The sequence below is a fragment of the Terrapene carolina genome, unplaced genomic scaffold (genome assembly GCF_002925995.2).
Source record: "Terrapene carolina triunguis isolate 2854851 unplaced genomic scaffold, T_m_triunguis-2.0 Scaffold42, whole genome shotgun sequence".
Lineage (NCBI taxonomy): Eukaryota > Metazoa > Chordata > Testudines > Emydidae > Terrapene > Terrapene triunguis.
Window position 1 is genome coordinate 65,413,815 of NW_020664393.1, and position 9,640 is coordinate 65,423,454.

The following is a 9,640-nucleotide window of genomic DNA, read 5'->3' on the forward strand; positions in this document are numbered from 1 at the left end:
CGCGCCCCCCCGCCCCTGCAGCCCCTGCAGCCCCTGCACCCCCCCTGCCCCTGCAGCCTCTATGCCCCTGCCTGCCCTGCTCCTCCTCGCCCTGCAGCCTCTGCACCCCCCCCGCCTGCCAAGCTCCCCCGCTCACCCAGCAGCCTCTGCCTGGTGGGGGCTTCAGACGCTAAGCGGCGACCGGGGCGGCGCGGGTCCCTGCAGCCCTGGCCGCAGCCTCCTTCCTGCCACCGCCGAGCATGTTCCCCGGCCTGTTGTCCCCGCCGGAAACAGCTCCCGCAGCGCCGGGTTCCGAGCCGCGTGGGGCAACGGGGCCATAGGAAGGGTCCCCCAGTGGCCGGGGGGGGCCCCGCCCACGAGGGAAGCCCGAGCCCCCCCCGCCCGAGCTCGCTACAATGTAGCCGGGGTGGCTGGGCTGCGCTGCGGACCCAGCAGATCGTGCTGGGGCCGGGCGGACCCTGGCTTATGCTTCCCTATTTCCCCGGACATGTCCGGCTTTTTGGAAATTCCCCCCGGACGGGGATTTGAGCACCAAAAAGCCGGACATGTCCGGGGAAATCCAGACGTATGGTAACCCTAAGCAGCGGGCCTTCTGCTGCTGCTAGGGCCCCAGGCTGGGACGCAGTGGAGTGGGAGGGCCTGCGTCCCCCCCCTGCCACCCAACCCGTGGGTGGCAGTTTCCCCCTCTCCCAGGCCTTTAGAGGCTTGGGGCCTGCTATTGTTGTCCCGCCCTGACCTAGGGCCTGGGCTTAAAAACCGTGTACTATTGTTGCTCAGCCCTGACTGAGGGCCTGAGCTCCTGACTCAGCGTTTGTTGCCCTGTCCCGACCTAGGGCCCGGGCTTAATACTTGGTACTCATTTGTTGCTCAGCCCTGACTGACGGCCTGAGCTCCGGACTTCGCATTATTGCCCGCCCTGAGCAGGGTCAGGCTTACCGTGTTCTTCCGGTTACAGCAAGAGCTGCCGAGGGAGACCCCACGGCCGGACGAATTTCCCAAGGTCACCGGTGGGTAGTGAGCCGGTGTGGCTCCCCGCCGCCCCGGAGAGGGTCGAGCCCCGGCAAACTCTTGTACATCACTTAAAAAATATTCTGCTAACCTCTCCTTCAGTTTCTTCATTTGTAAGGTGGGGAAAATACCACTTTCCTACTGCACAATAGTGTTTGTGAGGATTATCTAATGCTTGTAAAATGCTTTGAAGTGCTACATCCTGTAAATGCTAAGTATTTTTTTATCAGCATAAGCTTCAGAAATATATGTTATCTCTACCTGGTCTGTCTGGTCCTATGTATTGGAGGATGAAAAAAAACACAGAGAAGAAAAATGTATAAATGCAATCGATTAACAAACTGGTTTGAAAAATAAAACTATGGCAATTAAAATAAAGTAGGAACTAATTATCACATTAAGAGTATCATTCAAACTTTTGGCTCACACTACCAAAAAAGAAAAGAAAAAGCCACTCCTGGTTTTGTGCTGAAGGGAAAATTAAAAGTACTTATTAATAGTTTAATTTGATATTAATCCATTTTTGAGCTACTTAATAAAAATGTTAGGATATAAATGTTAAGGCATTAATAATTGATAATGCTTTCCCAAGCACTCTCCAGGGGTTTCTTATGAATCACACATCAACCTGGTTTTACTTTATTCGGTCCTCTCACTGTGTATCAGCATCATCAACAAGATACATAGCTGTAGGAATAGTCAATTAGTATTTCATATGTTGGACCTGCAGCTGAATGCAACATATAACAGGTACTACACAAATGGCGCCTGTTTATCATCATTATCATGGTGGGTGATGGCTGTGTGTTAACCTGGGCATCCTCCTCAACTCAGACCTCTCTAGGTCGTCACATTCAGGCTATGTCAAAATCTTGCAGATTCTTTCTGCATAGCATCTCTAAAATACCACCTTTCGTATCCATTCATACAGCTTTCATTGTCTCATATCTTGATTACAACATGCTTCTCTCTGCACTTAACAAATGCAACGCTGCTCTGCTCATATCCATTCAGAATGCTGCTGAAAAGATCATTTTCATAGCCTTTCACTTAGAATCATAGAATATCAGGGTTGGAAGGGACCTCAGGAGGTCATCTAGTCCAACCCCCTGCTCAGAGCAGGACCAATCCCCAGACAGATTTTTACCCCAGTTCCCAAAGTGGCCCCCTCAAGGATTGAACTCACAACCCTGGGTTTAGCAGGCCAATGCTCAAACCACTGTGCTATCCCTCCCCCCCACTTAGGTCAAGTCACCCCTCTTTTTATAACCTTTCTCTCACTGCCTCTTCTCTCTTGCATCAATTACTGGTCTTCACTTTAAATGCCCTTCACAGCCTATCCCTACCCTACCTATAACTTCTCATCTACTGTCAAAAGGGCTTCCAATTGGCTCTTGATACCAGCCTCCATTGCTCACTTGTTACATTTTCAAAGAAGCATATTTGTGTTTTCTCCCATTCTACTCCTCAGACTTGGAAGGAGCCCCCCATAAAGACATCTGCAAAACTAATGTATTATCCTCCTTCAAATCTCTCCTTAAAACTCTCCTTTGCCATGATGCCCATAAAAAACATGACAATGGTTAAGCTGCTGGTGTGCTGAGACCATAGCCTATCATGAGGATCAATATTGTCTCACTGTTTCCTTGTGCTCCCCCATCCGTGTATCTGTGTCTGTCTATCTATCATCTCTTGTCTTATTCTTAGATTGTAAGCCCCTTCGAGCAGGAACTGTCCTTTTGTTCTGTGTTTGTACAGTGCCTACCACAATGGGGTCCTGGTCCAGGACTAGGACTCCTAGGCACACTGCTAAAATAATACAAATGAAATAAATAAATAATAGGGGCTGGATTACACCTTGTTGTTATGGGTGAGGTGTAACCACCGCCCTTCATGTTAAGCAACCTCCCAACTAAAACTCAGGCATATGCGAGTCCACTCAAGAATTTGAACCATGTGGAAAGAGGAGTTTTGGCTGGGCATTGTTTGGGTAAGGGCATGCCTGAGTGTGGGTGAGAAGCAGGAGAGAGATAGAAGGAACAGAAAGAGTCACAGCCTGAACAAGCAGCTGGTAGCACAACCCTGAGGAAAGCCTAGAGAGAGAGCTTTTTAGGGTTGCTGGCTGAAAGAAGTTTGGGTCTGTGAGCAAAGAAAATATCTCCTCTTATTTTGGTTCCTTTTGTCTGTGTTCAGAGAAACAGAACTTTGTATTCTTTGTAAATAAACAAGATTGCATCAAAAGGTATTATACTCAATCATCAGTTTCTCCTCCTCACTGGAAGAACCTACAAGACTCCAAATTTTTGCTAGTGGCTTGGGTCAAAAGGGATAACAATTACAATGTTTATATTTAGAACCCATAAAAGAGTCACAACCAAATGACAATGCTTTCATAGTAGTCATGTGTTAGATTGATAATATTTAACTTTTTTTAAATGCACAGGCTGCTGTAAGGTTTAATTAGTTGGCCATTGCCCCCTAAACATTCTGTTTTTGAATAAGCAGGCAGGATAACGCTGTTCTGCAAAAGTTTTAAGTGAAAGATCAGTGTGTCACGTGTACAACCCTAACCTAAGCCTTGTCACCAATGACGTTACCACAAATAAATATCCTTTGCAGTAGTGCAGAGCATAGCAGGTCTAGGCTGTGGACTGAACCAGGAACAGTGATTTCCCTAGTAGGCCAACTTTTGTTCCTGAGTCACTTTGTTCCCCTTAATAGCCTGTGATATAAATAGATATACATAATAAACATACCTCAGCATCACAACAGTCAGAGACTATTCATTGTAATAGAGTGTGAGTAGCTAATGACATCATTTTGTGTATGTGAATGCAGACCCAAAGCAGGGATAACAGCTGGCTTTCAGATTTCGTGTTGCTTGACCTCAGATGATTGCATCTTGTTCACAGTTGAGCAACTATAATCTTGTCTTTTTTTAGATAATAGATGTCTCAGTAGGACTATAATTTTCTCTGATTCAGTTAGTGAATTGTTAATGCAGTAGCTCTTCAAGCTGAGTGTACACCATCAAAATCACGTAGTGCACCTAGTACACAGTATAGTTGAAGCTGTAAATAAGATTAGTTTCAATTTGATTCCTGTGCATATTGTATAAAAAACAAGAATAATAAGTAGATAAGTATTCTTATCTTAGTCCCTATTAAAAAGCACTGGAGTTCAAAGAAATAGCCTAGGTAATGAATATAACCATTTTGATAATAGCATTTGTCTCTGCCATCAATGTATTGTTTTGCAACCTATTGTTTACTAACTGATGGAGGTGATGAAAGAGGGAAAATACTCAAGTGTGTCATCTGCTTGGGGGCATACAAACCATATTAAAGCTTCCCTCCCTTTTCCAAGAAGCTTACAATTGAAGGCTCTGATCCTGCAAAGACTTATGCAGTACTTAACTTTATGCATGTGAGTAGTCCCATGGACTTCAATAAGGCCTGGTCTACACAAGCCGCATTAGGTCGAATTTATAATGTGTGTGTCTACACTACCGAGCCCTTTCCACTGACCTAAAGGGCTTCTAAAATCGATGCCTGTACTCCACCTCGGTGAGAGATGTACCACTAGAGTCAACCTTCCTGGGTCGAATTAGGGGTAGGGTAGACACAAGGCTGTGTAATTCAATGGGATTGGCCTCCGGGAGGTGTCCCAGAGTGCTCCAATGTGACCATTCTAGACAGCACTTTCAACTCCACTGCACTTCAGCGAGGTACACAGGAAAAGCCTCGGGAACTTCTGAATTTCATTTCCTGTTTGATCAGCGTGGAGAGCTCACCAGCACAGCTGACCATGCCTGCCCAGGGCCGCAAAGGCGCTCCAGCATGCGGCATACAGGAGACAATGGATCTGATTGCTGTGCGGGGAGAAGAGTCTGTGCAGGCAGAACTCCGAACCAGCAGAAGAAACGCTGACATCTATGCCAAAATCACACAGGGCATGGGGGACAAAGGCTACACCAAACACACACAGCAGTGCCGCATGAAAATAAGGAGCTCAGGCAAGCGTGCCAGAAGACAAGGGAGGCGAACAGTTGCTCTGGTTCTGAGCCACAGATATGCTGCTTCTATGAGCAGCTGTATGCGATTCTAGGCAGGGACCCCACCAGTAGCCCAACACTCTCCGTGGATACCTCCCAGGGGCCCCAGGCGGCCACGGGCAACAATGAGGAGGACATTGTTGATGAGGAAGAGGAGGAGAATGTGCAGCAGGCAAGTGGAGAATCCATTCTCTCCGATAACCAGGACCTTTTCCTAACTCTGGAGCCAATCCCCTCCCAGGGCCTATTGTTGTGGGACTGTGATGGCGGGGAAGGCACCTCCGGTGAGTGCACACTTGTAATCACACTACAAGGCTGTTTATGTGCCAAGAGTTTCCCCACAAAAAAATGTCCCCGGGTGTGCCCTGACACCTCCTACCCTTTCTTGTGTGCTTACCATGCCTGCCTGCAAACCGAAATCTGCTGCCCAGTCCTCTGCCGTGTGTTGTACCTTACTGGTAGGCGCTTCTTTTAAAAGACAAAATGTGGCCATGTACCTCAGGGAATGTATTTACTGTTGTGAAGTGTTTCATTCATTGCAAGTTAACCTTCTGTTTTCAACAATGTATGTTCTGTAAGGCTACACTTGTAGTGTTTTTTTCCTTGCAGTTGCAATCTTGTCTATGGGTGCTTCCTCCACCCCAGCACAAAGGCTGTCCCAGATTAGCAAAGACATGTTCTGTGATTTGATACATTCCTCCGAGACTGACAGAGCCCAGCTGAATGGAGGCTTACACTGTCGGCGAGCACACGCCCAGACCAAGAGGGCAGGAAAGCATGAAGGGAACAAGAGCGTAACACGCAAGAGGAGATGTTGTGGCTTATGGGGGAGCAAACAGACATGTTGAGGCGTCTGGTTGAGGTGCAGGAAAGGCAGCTAGACCTTAGAGTCCCCCTGCACCCAATGATGAACCAGCTGCCCTCCTCACCAAGTTCCATATCCTCCTCTCCCAGACATCCTAGAATGTGGGGGGGGGGGCAGGGAGGGAGGAAAGCTCCATTATCCCTTGAACTCAACTCCATTGGATGGTTTATGGAGCAGAAGGCTCTCATTTCCACAGCTTTGATTGCTAGACAGTGCAATTGTAATAAGCTACATGTCCTTGCCCCTTTCCCCGCCCGTGTTATCAGGTCCTTAGACCCAGGTTATCTTTGCTATTCATTGATGTCTCTGTTCAGCGTTTGTTAGCATAATAAAAATGCATGGATTGAGGACAAGAGGCTCTTTATTCACTGTGCACACATGTGGTTGATGGGAGTTTAGTTTACAGGGCAGTACATGCAAAAAAGGGGGCAGCTTGGTAAGGAACAACACACAGAACTGTCACATCAGTGTTGGGTCATTCATTAAACTGGTTTTCAAAGCCTCTCAGAGACGCAGTGTACGTCAATGTGCTCTTCTTATTGCCCTGGTGTCTGGCTGCTCATAATTGGCAGCCAGGCGATCTACCTCAACCCCCCACCCCGCCAGAAACTTTCCCCCCTTACTTTCACAGATATTATGGAGCACACAGCAAGCAGCAACAAAAATGGGAATATTGCTTTCGCTGAGGTCTAACCTAGTGAGTAAACTGTGCCAGCGCCCCTTTAAACGTCCAAAGGCACATTCTACCACCATTCTGCACTTGCTCAGCCTATGGTTGAACTGCTCCTTACTGCTATCCAGGCTGCCTGTGTACAGCTTCATGAGCCATAGGAGCAAGGGGTAGGCTGGGTCTCCAAGGATAACTATTGGCATTTCAATGTCACCAACGGTAATTTTCCGGTCTTGGAAGAAAGTTCCTTCTTGCAGCTTTCTGAAGAGACCGGAGTTCCTAAAGATGTGAGCGTCATGTACCTTTCCTGACTATCCCATGTTGATGTCAGTGAAACGGCTCTTGTGATCCACTAGCGCTTGCAACACCGTTGAGAAGTACCCCTTGTGGGTTATGTACTCTTTGGCAGGGTGGTCTGGTGCCAATATAGAGATGTGTGTTCTGTCTATCGCCCCACCACAGTTAGGGAACCCCATCGCGGCAAAGCCATCCACTATGTCCTGCACGTTTCCCAGAGTCACTACTGTTCTTAGCAGAAGTGAATTGATTGCCCTGGCTACTTGGATCACAGCAGCCCCTACGGTAGATTTACCCACTCCAACGTGATTCCCGACTGACTGGTAGCAATCTGGCACTGCAAGCTTCCACAGGGCTATCACCACTCACTTCTCAACTGTCAGAGCAGGTCTCATTTTGGTATTTCTGTGCTTCAGGGCCGGGGAAAGCAATTCCCAAAGTTCCATGAAAGTGGCCTTACGCATTCGAAAGTTATGCAGCCACTGCTCCTCATCCCGTACCTACATAACTACGCAGTCCCAGCAGTCTGTGCATGTTTCCCGGGCCCAGGAGCAGTGTTCCACTATGTCAACAAGCCCGGCTGCCGCCACCAGTATGTGCAAATTGCTCCATTCCATGGCTTCCAGCATGACTATTTGTGTAGCATCACATTCTTCCATGCGGCGGCTCTTGGCTAGGCTCTGCAAATACCGCAGAACAATGCGCGAGGTGTTTGCAGATGTTCACAACAGTGTACAGCTGAGTGGGGTCCATGCTTGCCATGCTATGGCGTCTGCACAGGTAACCCAGGCTTAGGCACGAAAATGATTGTTTGCTGTTGCTTTCAGGGATGGAGGGAGGAAGGAGGCAAATGCATCATGGGAGGCTGACGACATGTACCCAAAACAACCCGCAACAATGTTTTTGTCCCATCAGGCATTGGGAGCCTTACCCAGAATTCCAATCGGCAGCAGGAACTGTGGGATAGCTGCCCACAGTGTATCACTCCATGAGTCGATGCTAGCCATGATAGTGAGGATGTGCTCTGCCGACGGAATGTACATAGTGGGGACATGCAGCATCGACTTTGTTAAATCGGAGACTAAACGTCGACTTAAATAAATTCAACCTAATTTCTTAGTGTATACATACCCTTAGACTATTCACATAAATAAAGAAAAGCCTGTACCTAAGGGTACATCTACACTACAGCCGGGATCAACGCTCTGAGATTGATCCACCGGTGGTCGATTTAGTGGGTCTAATGAAGACCCGTCAGATCGACAGCAGATCGCTCTCCATTCGACCCCTGTACTCTACCCCTGACGAGATGAGTAAGGTAAATTGATGGGAGAGTTTCTCCCGTTGACCCCCTGTGGTGCAGACCCCATGGTAACTCGACCTAAGGGACGTTGACTCCAGCTACGTTATTCACATAGCTGGAGTTTCGTAGCATAGGTTGACTTACTGTGGTAGTGTAGACATAGCCTAAGTCTTTGCAGGACCAGAAACTTAAGACTAAGGCCTAAATTAGAATAAAAATATTTATAACAATACTTTGTACTTATATAATGCCCTTTTTCTTAGAATCTTAGAAATAGAAATATTAGCAGACTGACCCTCGCAACCCATCTAATAAATATGGTAGGTATTAATGTCACTGTTTTACAGGTTTCAGAGTAGCAGCCGTGTTAGTCTGTATACGCAAAAAGAACAGGAGTACTTGTGGCACCTTAGAGACTAACAAATTTATTAGAGCATAAGCTTTCGTGGGCTACAGCCCACTTCTTCGGATGCATATAGAGTGGAACATATATTGAGGAGATATATATACACACATACAGAGAGCATGAACAGGTGGGAGTTGTCTTACCAACTCTGAGAGGCCAATTAAGTAAGAGAAAAAAAAACAAAAAACTTTTGAAGTGATAATCAAGATAGCTCAGTACAGACAGTTTGATAAGAAGTGTGAGAATACTTACAAGGGGAGATAGATTCAATGTTTGTAATGGCTCAGCCATTCCCAGTCCTTATTCAATCCTGAGTTGATTGTATCTAGTTTGCATATCAATTCCAGCTTAGCAGTCTCTCGTTGGAGTGTGTTTTTGAAGTTTTTCTGTTGTAAGATAGCCACCCGCAGGTCTGTCATTGAATGGCCAGACAGGTTAAAGTGTTCTCCCACTGGTTTTTGAGTATTATGATTCCTGATGTCAGATTTGTGTCCATTAATTCTTTTGCATAGAGACTGGCCAATGTACATGGCAGAGGGGCATTGCTGGCACATGATGGCATATATCACATTGGTAGATGTGCAGGTGAACGAGCCCCTGATGGTATGGCTGATGTGATTAGGTCCTATGATGATGTCACTTGAATAGATATGTGGACAGAGTTGGCATCGGGCTTTGTCACAAGGATAGGTTCCTGGGTCAGTGTTTTTGTTCAGTGATGTGTGGTTGCTGGTGAGTATTTGCTTTAGTTTGGGGGGTTGTCTGTAAGCGAGGACAGGTCTGTCTCCCAAGATCTGTGAGAGTAAAGGATCATCTTTCAGGATAGGTTGTAGATCTCTGATGATGCACTGGAGAGGTTTTAGTTGGGGGCTGAAGGTGACAGCTAGTGATGTTCTGTTATTTTCTTTGTTGGGCCTGTCTTGTAGGAGGTGACTTCTGGGTACTCGTCTGGCTCTGTCAATCTGTTTTACAGGAAGATAAATGCAGGCATAGAGAGGTTAAGTGACTTGCCTAAGGTGACATAGGAATCCTGTGGT